Source organism: Orbicella faveolata, unplaced genomic scaffold (genome assembly GCF_042242905.1).
Source record: "Orbicella faveolata isolate gen_17 unplaced genomic scaffold, um_ofav_v1 contig_27, whole genome shotgun sequence".
NCBI classification, from domain to species: Eukaryota; Metazoa; Cnidaria; class Anthozoa; order Scleractinia; family Merulinidae; genus Orbicella; species Orbicella faveolata.
The window spans coordinates 5,465,001-5,477,060 of record NW_028301555.1 but is presented as its reverse complement, the minus strand read 5'-3'; the positions used below and the strand labels follow the sequence as shown (position 1 = coordinate 5,477,060).

Genomic DNA, 12,060 nt, shown 5'->3' with positions numbered 1-12,060 from the left:
GCATTTCCTGGGGTGTCCGCTCTACTATACGTTCCCACGAATCAATGGGTTCTTCAGTGGGTTCCTGATTCTTTCGTTCATGGCTCCCCGTTATTTCCCAATGCTTTACTCCTTCTGTTTCGTCCTGGTATTGATTCCACAATGCATCCTTTCGTTCCGCCCTTATCGAACATGTAAATCTTTTTTTAAGTGTGATCCTTGTGTTCCCCACGTTGAAAGCGGGTTTACAGGATCACGCCACCTTCGCGGAGAAAAGGCAATAGGTGATGTTCGTTTTCCTGGTATTGGACTGGAATTAGCTTGCAATGGAAGCTCACGTGGGGCTCATACCGGAGAATAATTAACAACTATTGCATGAGGTTGACCAAAATGTCGTGAGTTGTCAGTGGCAAGCAGATCAATTACTTGCCGAGGCTGAAGGCTGAGGAAAACAAGAAGATCTGTTAGATCTTATAACGCGCATTTTAAAATTTAACTGTTTTCTTAGGGCCTGATTACATGGCGAACTTCAGCCCGGGCTGAAATTTCAGCCTGGTTAGCCGGGCTGAAATTTCAGCCCGGCCTCTGAAACAAATTCTCATGAAATCAAATTGGCGATTACATGAAGAGGGATTCAGCCCGGGCTGAAAATCCTAGCCCGGTTTTTCAAACCGGGCTAGGATTTTCAGCCCGGGCAAATGGACTGAAAAGTCTGAAAAAATCCCATGTAATCGAAACGGAATTTCAGTTCGGGCTGAAAAGCAGGAAATAAGATGGCTGCTGCTAAGAAGTAGAAGCGATCTCAATGGAATAAAGGCGATAAAATAGAGAATCTCTCTAATTTCAAAGCTTAGATGGAATATGAGAACATCGAGACAAGGTTAAACAGCACGAGGCTGTCAAGGAAGCCATGAACTCGGCAAGCTTGAGGACATATTTTCTTTCTATAAAAGTACGTCTTTCTGGCTGAGAGACAGGTTTCGTTTCAGTTCCATCATCATTGTAGGGTGTTACTATCCTAAAAAGTTAAAAATTGAGCGCCAACAAAAGGTCAAACCACGAGAGAAGTAATGCGCCTATTTTCACGATTCGTGTTCTCGGCGCCATTTTGATTCTCTGGAGACTTTTCGCACACAATTTCATATTTGGCGCGGAGGCTAATATTTCAGCCCGGGCTGAAATTCGTTATGTAATCGCAACATAATTTCAGTCCCCCTAGCTGGGCTGAAATTTCAGCCCGGACTGAAATTCGCCATGTAATCAGGGCCTTAGTACTACAGTCGCAACGCAGTGCATATTCGAAAGCAATCTTTGATGATTCATTGATTACTGTAGACAGCACAGCACTTGATCAACACAAACTCTATTATCGCACCATCAGTCGTAGCCGTTGTGACATCTCCGATGACGTAATAGTCTTAATCTGGAACTTTCTTCGGGATAGGTATGGGCATGAAGATACGAACACTATTACAAACCGCTTTCTTTCTTTAAAGTCACTATTAAATTTAATTGCTTTTTTCCCTTGAGTTAAGGGTTAGCAAAGAAGTCACACGAGTCACATACTTCAAGAATTGCGTTATCTACGGCTATCTTTAGTACGGTCGTTATTTCCCTACCAATGACGTAATCTTTGCACGTTCTGACATGTTGTTTGCTTGGCTTGCAAATATTTAATTTTCCTTCCGATCTATGAACTCGCTGCGATGAAACAGTCAAAGGATTTACTTCATTTGCCTAAAAACCACAAGAAATACTCGCAAAATTGCAAATAAATTAATGACCGTCGCTTCTGCCGAAATAAACTTGCAAAGTAAACACGATCTTATTTGTCCCGTAGGAAAAGTGAAAGCTGCAACGTCAGCGCATTCCATGGCTGACGTAATACCTTTTCTCAGCGTATTTATTATTCCCTTTAAATCCAACGCTTTGATAAAACGAAAAAAAAATATATTTTACCCACAAAAAACAAAACAATATCCGTAAAATTGTCCGTGTATTTATGTTTTAACAGCTTCTGGCGGAAATACATCACACGTTGCGTGACTCAAAGTTTGGCCGAGCGGAGGTCTGCGTCTGGTCGCCGACAAAAAAAAAATAACAAGAAGATCTGTTAGATCTTATAACCGCGCTTTTAAATTTAACTGTTTGCTTAGCACTACCGTCGGAACGCAGTGCACATTCCAAAGCAGTTATTGATGATTCTTTTCTTACTGTAGACATCACATCACTTGATCAACACAAATTGTATTATTGCACCATCAGTGGTAGCCGTTGACAAATCTCCGATGACGTAATGGTCTTAATCTTTGTAGAACTTTCTTCGGGATATGTATGGGCATGAACGATATAAATGACACGATAATAACACTATTAACAACAGCTTTCTTTCTTAAAAGTCATGAGTAAATTTAATTGGTGTTTTCCACGAGTAAAGGGCTAGCAAAGTAGTCACACAAGTCATATAATTTAATAATAAAACTCTATCCCGACCGATGTATCGATTTTGGTCACTCCAGTGACCACAGATTGAAAACGTGACAGAAAATTGGCGTTACTTTCGATTCTGACCAAATTTGGACAGTGGGATGATCTCATCATTAGCCAATTACAGGCCATTTTTCAGCTCTTTTCGTCATATCCCCCCCATGGGAGAATTTTGTCAAGTTAGCTAATTTAGTATGCAAGCCACCGTAATGGCGGTCACCGTCGACAAAATGTTTATTTGCTCAAAATTGGGGCAAAATCTTTCGGAGATGCAAGTCAGGACATTTGTAAGGATACAGAAAGTAATTTGGGACCGGTTGCTGGCTTCTAAGGCTGAATTTATCCAGAAGTAAGCTGTATTTTCGTTTTCGTGCCGAAAGCCATGCGATGAAATATTATCGGCTTGTTCTGCTGTCTTGTTCTGTTTTTCTCTTGGTCTTTTTTGTAGCCCGCCGAGGCCAGTCTTTCGTCTAAATGAGTTGAAAAAAGTTCGAAAAAGATGTTCCCATTCAAGTTTAAGCTCTCAGGCGATAATTCTGGAGTTTTTTGGCCGAAATGTCGGCTTTGTTATGTTCGTGTTTTTCGGTTGCTATGGGCGACCGTTGCTTCCTTTGTTAGGTCAAGTCTGGGGAGTGAGGTCACAAAAAAATTCTAACTAATTCTGGTGTTGTTCGATTTCGCTGAAATTTTAACACGATAAAGCTGGATTGTTAAGGAATAGATTTACCGTCTGCCGATGTGTAGTAGCTATTAACGCTGAAGTGTTATATCGCTTCGAAGTCAGGGTTTTGAAGAGATTTTTTTGCAACGTGTGGGTTCGGCGTGATTTTGTAATCGGAGGTTTCGGTTGACCCCGAAGGAAAAAAATATCCGGAAAAGGTCATTTCATCGACGATTCAAACGAATATAAATATGTATATGTTCCGAGCTAAATTTCTGGTGAAAAAATATAATTTTTGACGAGCGCTGGGTTTTTAATTTTTTCCCGCGAAAGATGAGATTTATTAATGTTTCAACAGCTTTTGGCGAGTAAACATCACAGGTTGCGTGACTCAAAATTTGGCCGAGTGGAAGCTTGGGTCTGCTCGCGCACAAGTCGACAAAAAAAAAAACCACGGGTAAACCATGAACCGCGCTCGGCCCATGGCCGCGCGGTTAATAATAAACCACGGGTAAACCTAGAACCGCGCTCGGCCCATGGCCGCGCGGTTAATAATTGACCTGCGAGACACTGACAAATCACGATGTTTTGTAATAACCGATTTCAATTATTGTTTTAACATTCGATCAGCAAATTTGGTTTCGGGTTGTGGGCTCTCGTCCAATGAAAAGGAAGAAGAAAATGCATCCAATGATAATTAATGTCATTTCCATTTGAAAAACCTTCTCGCATTAGTCTTAGGTGGAAGATACCGAGAGTACGATAAAGGTCTATTGCATGAAGAATGAAAAGCAACTGGACTCCTTCTAGCACTTTTACATCTCTCCAAACTTGATCAATGCAATTCTTTGTCTAGTATCTTAATTAACTTTGCTATTCATACATTGCATTGGCGTATCCAGATCTCGAGCTAGGTGTGTGTGTGTGTGTGTGCGTGCGGGGAGGGGGGGGATGGTTTTTTTACTTGCCCTGCCGGCTTCTCTTCTTTCGTGATCTTTTCGCTTTTTACCCAAAATAAGGGGGGCGGGCCCCCCTGGCCCTTCCCCTAGATCCGCCACTGCATTGTTCATAGGTTCGAATTTTAAGACAATTAATTTTAATGGAATATTCCCGTAATAAACACTGTAGTTTCTGACCCACGTTACCTACCCGTCAAGATAGATTCCAAACCAGAGAAAAACCGTCTAGTTATACTGAAAAATTGTTTCTCCATTTATCGGTCAGATCAGACTCGAGGGTACAATCTCAAATGGACAATAAATGCCCGGAAACCAGAAATTGTTACAGAATTTCGATGATTCTTTTAAATCTTTCGGAAGTTTGCCATATTTGTTCAGAATATAGAATTTGTTCCCAATAGCGATTCTTGTTGTTTTGGTTTGTTTTGTTTTGTTGATTATATTTTGTTTTGTTTTGGTTTGGATTTTTTTTCTAAGAATTTTCCATAATAACGCATGGTTTCGGCACCTATGGTCAAACACACGGGTAGGGTCTCAAAAAAGACTAATACCCGCCAGTCAACACTGATTCAGAATTTTGAGAAAAAGTTCAGACTTTAAAGAGTCGTTTATCTTTATCTCGAGATTGGCATTGGTAAATAAACATAAAATACTCTCAGGAAACTGAAGTTTTTCCGTCCAATTTCTGCAACGATTTCTGACGGCCGGGCACTTTGAGATCGCGCCGGTGTGTCTGAGCGAAATGCTGATTGGCAATTTCTCGGTATGTTAAATCTCAGAATTTTTGTCCACAGCAAATTAAAGCCAAAACAATTCTAGCAGTCGTTTAGCATTTCTAAATAAAAATATAATATGAATCAGTCTTGGTCAGTCTTTCGGTCGAAATCCTGTAATAGTTTCTGAGTGTTAATTAGTCTAGCCATAAAGTTTTTAAGTGTTGAGATTATGGCGATTTTATAGAATATATGCTCAGGTTCGAGAAATAGGCCATTTTCGATATATTAAAATGCTAACTTGTCTCGGAGAACAAAAAAAAAACACAAGAAATCGCATCGTGGTCGAGGAATGAATATTTTTTTGTTGTTGCTTTTTGTTTTATTCCCCCAAGCCTCGAAGGCAAGACAGAATTTTAATTATTATATCAAAACTGGCCTATTAGTTTACCAGAAAAAAATCTTATTTTTGAGATCAGTTGGCATTTTCAAAGAAAATATCTAAAGAATATTCTACAAGAGGACCTGTCATTTACAGCAAATGAGGTTAGAACATTTCGAAATTATCAGCTCTGTGTCTATTTCAACCTAACATAGGTCAAGTCGTGTGGCGCATGCTAAAATATACGTCTAACCCGTAAATTGAAATTTGACGACGTTTGGTCAAATATTTGCATTTTTAACGTACTTTGAAAAGCTCTCGCGTCGCTCACAATCATTTGCCCAAAGAAATTTTTACAGGAATCTGTAGACCATCCTTCTGCGATTCAACCACCAGAAGCTTGATCCATTTGAAGGTTTCGCACTTGGTGAAAATTAATTATATTCACGAAGTATTTTTAAGTGAATGAAATACATGTCTTCGAATTTTAATTATTTTGCACCCAAAAAGACAACGCTACATTCCCTAAAATCAACCCAGTATACATTTAAACATTGCACAAAAATATTTGAGTGTTTTAAAGACGGACGAATGATGTGGTTTTGCATGCGAGGCTCTCAAACTTGTTTAATAAAATGGTGCGTCAAATGACGATTTTAACGGAATTTGGTAATTTGCATATTTCTTTGAAATAAAAGGATATTTTGCCCAAAAAACTATCCAGGAGTTTTTGTCATGCCCTAGCCTATCTACCATGAAAATATGAGGGAAATCGAATTTTCGACTCTTGCCGAGTTATTTTCCATTTTTATGGACAGGGACTCGTAATATCTTTCTCAGTTTGCGCGGGACATATATAGTTAGTGCGATTTTAGCCGAAAGATTTCACTGCGCTGCGTCAGGCCTTTAATGCGCAGAAAGTGATTTTGAGCATTGACCAAGGCCCAGTAGTAAGCTCTTAGAGCTTCTTGTTTCTTCAAACAATAAGTAAAATTAATTTATTCAAATATCGCTGCACGCATGACACCTCACCTTCATCTCGTCCGGTTTCAAGAGTCGCCGAGGTTATGGATAACGAAAGCGTTTGTGTTGAACGTAGGTAGGATTAGACTGTTTGAGAAATTCACAGACTACGAAAGAACAAGAAGACCCTTCGCTTGGTGTGGAAAATGTTGTTTTTAAAGGCAAGCTTGAGGTAAGAGCTATGTTATGCCCGTACGTTAGCAAACGAATGGCGTTAAAAGTTTCGGAAACGCCAAAGTTTATGTCTATGGACCTCGACTCCGTCTCGGTCCATAACACGCAAAAAAAAAAAAAACTTTTCTTTCTTTGCTTTGCCAATATCCAGCCAACTTGTCCTCACACTTGGTCAATAACCCATGTTTACTGTACAAAAAAAGATGGCGGCTGTACATTTTACCACAATGCCTTGCGAACTGAAATAATAGATAAGTCGTACTTTGCAAAATTTGTCCCATTGCTCATCCAAAACTATCCACAGTCAATTTATCTGAGTTATGGAACAGGCAATATTCAAGCTCATCAGTGGTTCCTATCAGGCTGAAATAGAAAGTTATTTATTTATTAAAGCATTAACGATAGATGTTAATTCCCACTGTTAAAAAATACTGCAAGTTCAAATCAGCCAAAACAGTCAACAATGTCAATCTTCCTAATAATGCTTTTTTATTATACATTGTAGTCACCCTCTGTCTTCTCATTGGCTAAAAGCCTACAGTTAATTCTGGGAAACAGCACAACCTACAGATTATTCACTAATCTGCTAGCAGATTAGTGAATAATCTGCAGGTTAATGCATTCGCAATGCGTGATTTCCAAGCACAATGTCAAGTTCACGGACAGTGAAGTAAGAACATGGCTTTTCGAAGATTAACTGTGTTTGGTGCGATATCGCGTTTGTCGTTATTTTTTTAAAAACAATGTATAATAAAACAATTGTTAGATTCGGTTAGTGTTATCAGTCTCAGCCCTCGGCTTCGACTTACCTCGACCGTGATTATTCTAGATATCATGAAAACCTCATCCAATAATTGTTTAAAATGACCCACTTATCAAGGTCATGATTATGTGTTAAATGTCCTATTGATCCCTGCATTGTCCTAGGTTTGCATTGGGACAGGTGGGGATTGACATTTACTGCTGCATAATGGGTATAGATGTACCATCAACCATCTTTTTGGATACAGTCAGAATCGCAAGTTAATGATTATGTGTTTTCCCTTGTGAGATAACTTTAAGAATTCCTAGGAATTCCTAGGAATTTCCTAAGAATTCCTAGGAAAAAATTCCTAGGAATTCCTAGGAATCTAAGGTGTGAATTTTCACGGTAATTCGGACTCGGAATTCCTAGGAATTCTTAGGAATTCCAAGTTTACATAGAGCTGACTTGGAATTCCTAGGAATTCCTAGGAATTCCAACTGAAATATACTCACCTTGAAAATTCCTTAAAATTCTCAAAAATTCCTAGGAATTTCTGGGAATAACTTGGAATTTGTAGGATTTTTTGAGAATAGGTTGGAATTTTTTGGAAAATCTGAGAAAAACTGGGAATTTTGTATCGTTTGTAGGCCAGACAAAATTTTGATGATTAATGCCCAGCATTAAAATAACAAATAAAGTCACTGATATCACATCAAACAGGCTTTAAATCAATGGTTTATTACATTGGCTTTCATGAATTTAAACATAAGTCATTAGAATAATATTATCCTGTTTCTTTTTTATTACACCAAGAATTAAAAGTAAAACTGAAAACAGCTATGAAGGTCAAACTTTTACATGTTTGATAAAAAGAGAACTTTTTCAGATAATTTACTTACTTTTTTGGTTTACAAATCCAACAATTTTCCATACACAAGATTTTAGCTTAAATTATTGTTATTATGTGGAACAAATCTGGATTTTCATGAATGTAAGGAATCAATTATAAGAACAAAACTGAAACAATCCTTAAAATTAAAAAAGGCTGAGTTTGGGCAAACTTAGCTGCTGTTCAGTTATTTCTTTTGTTTCCGCAGCTTCTTTTGTTGCCCTCTAATTACGCTGTCAACAGCTGGCCTCTTCATCTTCATCTTTGTTGCATGACACCTAAAACAAAATTTAAAAAATACAGTACATTGCGATATATATGAGGTACTGTAAGACTGAGATCCAAATATTTATGTGCTCACAGTTTAATACACGCAGCTAATTAAGACCTGACTGTAAGCTGGTTGAAATGTTAAAAGAGAAGACTTGATAATGGAAGGTGCTTGTATACTATTGATAAATATGTTACATAAATCTTGAGCTTACAGTAGATTAAATCAAGGTTTTCCTTCCTCTATAAGTGTATCAACAACTCTTGAATTGGAGGATACACTGTGTATATCACGGTTTTTAGCCAAATTTAGACATTAGAAATACTAAAAAAGACACTTAAAACATTTAAGGAACATTTAAATAATAGAGTAAACACAAAAGAATATACGGATGGACAAAAATTGAAGATCAACACGGACTGCCATACAGTCAGGCTGAAACACACAGGAGACATATCAAACTCATGCACACTGGCTGCCTCGTTGGAGTTTTTGTCAAGAACTTTGACTGGGATCAGAGAGAACTGCTATATTTATTTCGTTTGAACAAGTGAGGCGAGAGAAACTTGTTACTCGCAAATCAAATTGTTTAGGCACGCACACTGGGCAACCTAAATTGTTTCAACTTTGCTTTAGCCAGAATTCATTTCATGCCATGACTGAGTGATCCACTCGTGTATGATTCGTGATGATAAAGTTCATTCAAAAGCTTTTGTCTAAATACAAGAATTTACTTTGTATAATATAAGGTTACTTGAATTCGATTACTCACCAAATAATTTTGTATACGGCTAATCTGTCCTTTGAATTCTTCCCCGTTGAAACATCCACAGTAAGACTTTCTTTTAACTCCAAATCTTCGCCAAGAATAACTTGTTTCTCCTTAATGACACTCACGCTGTTTTCTTCTGGTCACAGGACCGCAGCAAAAACCATTTTGATATAATTTTGGAAGTGAAATCTAATAAAACGCACGAGCGATCAGCCGTTAACGCTGAATTCAAAGATGGGCGCCAAAAGAGAATTAATAACGCAATCTTTGTCACGTTCAGTCACAAGGATAGTCACGTGAAAATTCGCGTGCTGTGATTGGTTCAGTTGATCAGTTGAGGAGAGAATGGAAACGGGAGAAGAAGGAGAGAGAGACTGGCAACGAGGTTGCCAGACCAGTCGCTTTCGATGGCAAGTCTGTTTCCCTTTCCACGCTGTTTTGGTGGTCTTTTGAAAGATGGGTCTTGCTTCAAAAGGAAAAAACTACACAAACCTTTTACGAATAAATCAAGGAGGAAAATGGAACGTACTTTAACTGGTTGATCTGTTCCCGACGGTTGTCAAGATAAAGGATCATGAGGCACTTGAATCAAGTTCACTGCAAAGGTAAGGAATCCAGTTTTATAGGGATTTTCTGTTATGATAACCTATAATTGTAAATTATAAATCAAACTAAGCAATGCATTGTGTGCTCTTTAAAAACCCCAAAAGCCGAAATTCACCTAAAAGGTTTCAGATCGACCTGAGGAAACGAGATAAATTCTGCGAAATGAGCTTAAGCTTGTTGTATTAGTCCACCAAATCTATTTCAACACCCAGTCAGCACAATGCAGCAAGTATAAATTTGCGATGCTTGTCATTTTTCCTTTGAATTATTTATAAGGATTAGCATGATATGAGATCTATAGTCTTTTCAATACATCAAGATGTAGGTTTTTTTTATTTGCATTGTCATTTATTTATGTCAGTTATTTATTTGTTTCCCACTAACTCATAATCTTTTTGATTCTTTTGATTTTGTTGTGTCATGAATTAAAGTGACCACGAGGACAAGGAAATACAAGAAACATATTGATGATCCCACTATACCCATACCAAAATCTACAAGATTCGACCACATAAATCGCTTAAAGCAGTCTTCACAGGCCAGTTGACGTCATCTCCCTCTCTTGCATCCCTTTTTCTTGGATATCATTTCCAACACCATGAACAGAACACCTCACAGTTTTCGGCTCACCTGAGTGAGATGGCTGTTGGCAAAAATGTTGTGGATGACTTTGATGGATTATGGAGTGAACCTTTATGCAAAAATTGAAGTTTCACAGAAGCATTTGATAAAATTGAGTTGCCAATACCTGAAAAGACTACAAAAATACCAGTTGATGTAATACACAACAACTCAGATTTGTCCACAGACAGTGATTCAGATAATGATGTTGAAGTTTCAGTTCCGACTCCTCTGAAGAAATTGAGAACTCTGACACTGATGACCATTCACTGGACTCCCCTGATGAAAGTGAAACTAATGGTTCCCAAGAAAAAAACATTTTCTGCCAAAGAATATGCCTGTATGGCTATTCTGGCCTTAATTTCAAGACATTGTATGACAATGAGAGGCTGCTAAAGATATCCTTGTTTTAATGAAACTACCGGTAATTTGTCCAGAGAATGTCACAGTACAGTTTTACAAATGTACAGCAAGTGTGTGGAAACTGTGAGCTTTTCATTTATGACATCTGTGAGAGATGTCTTCCTCTTTTTCCTAAAGTCATACAGGATCAAGTCAAAAATTGTTCAACAGTGGGCTGTGATGGGTATGTGTGTGAATCTACAATTATATTAAATATATACGTGCATATATATACTTTTGGGTTTATTGAAATTGTAAATAATATATATTCATTTATGATGACAGAATTTTTTGCTTAATCTATTTATCAAATCTAAGAGCATCTATTTTTCTATCAGTTAAACTCTGAGTGTTTGATTTACGGGTCCATACAGGCACATATACACTAACAAATCATGTTGGATCTAAAAAGCAATATTATCAGTGCTATAGTTTTATGTTGAGTTGTCAGACTTAAACTGGAATTAATGTACATTTTTTGTCTGGAAATAATTATCTTGGAGCTTGACAACAATAAAAAGGTATGGAACTCACTACAGAGAAATGATCGTGTTGATTTTTACTAATTCACAGAAACTGATTCATGCACCGAGTTCATCTTTAATTTTGACATTTTGGGAAATTTATAGAAATTTCCAGCAATATTTCATGTGATTTAGCTATTCCCAAAAACTCCTAGATATTCCAAATACATTTTTTAAAACAGTCTGGGAAGTAATAGGAGTTCCTAGGAATTCCCAATAATTCCCAGTCATACTTTTCACTATTCCCAAATATTCCCAGAAATTCCAAGGTCTTGGATTAAGCATAATTTGCATGGCTTGGAATAACTTGGAATTCCTAGGAATTCCCAATAATTCCCAGTCATACTTCCACTATTCCCAAATATTCCCAGAAATTCCAAGGTCTTGGATAAAGCATAATTTGCATGTCTTGGAATAACTTGGAATTCCTAGGAATTCCTAGGAATTCCTAGGAATTCCCAGACTACTGGGAATTCATTTCGCAGGGGCTGTTTTAAAATTATGATTCAATAGTAAGCTAGGCTTGATTTCTGCAGCTCTCTGAAATCCCATTTCCAAAGGTGACTTCACCAACTCATGAGTGATTCCAGAAAATATCCATACCTATAACACAGATAGCATTTTGCAATTCCAAGGGAAATGGGGGGAGGGGTTTTTGAACTGGAACCCAAAAGCCATGAGAGATCTCAGTGAACTGAGATTTAATTTTTGTTACCCAATGGATACCTTGTGATGTAGTCTAATAGGTGGCAATTAGTTCTAAGTATATTCTGATAATGTAAGAGTTGATATTCTGAATTTTGGATTACAAGAATTTCAGCAGTTACTGACTGCAGCTGCAATCCATCCCAA

At 37.7% G+C, this 12,060-nt stretch overlaps 3 long non-coding RNA genes across 3 annotated transcripts in view; 2 read left to right on the top strand and 1 right to left on the bottom strand.

Annotated features, from left to right (window-relative positions):
* Nucleotides 1-7,842: 7,842 nt before the first annotated feature.
* Nucleotides 7,843-9,322, bottom strand: LOC149107296 (uncharacterized). The gene is made up of 2 exons (XR_016209397.1): nt 9,056-9,322; nt 7,843-8,290 (listed from the first exon to the last, which is right to left on the bottom strand). It is a non-coding gene; the product is annotated as an uncharacterized LOC149107296 (long non-coding RNA).
* Nucleotides 9,323-9,539: 217 nt separating this feature from the next.
* LOC149107295 (uncharacterized) lies at nt 9,540-11,228 on the top strand. The gene is made up of 2 exons (XR_016209398.1): nt 9,540-9,660; nt 10,093-11,228. It is a non-coding gene; the product is annotated as an uncharacterized LOC149107295 (long non-coding RNA).
* A 743-nt stretch (nt 11,229-11,971) lies between these two features.
* Nucleotides 11,972-12,060, top strand: part of LOC110067304 (uncharacterized) — a 7,205-nt gene continuing 7,116 nt past the window's right edge. Inside the window, exon 1 of the long non-coding RNA XR_016209396.1 lies at nt 11,972-12,060. This exon is cut by the window's right edge and continues 176 nt beyond it. This is a non-coding gene — a long non-coding RNA (uncharacterized LOC110067304).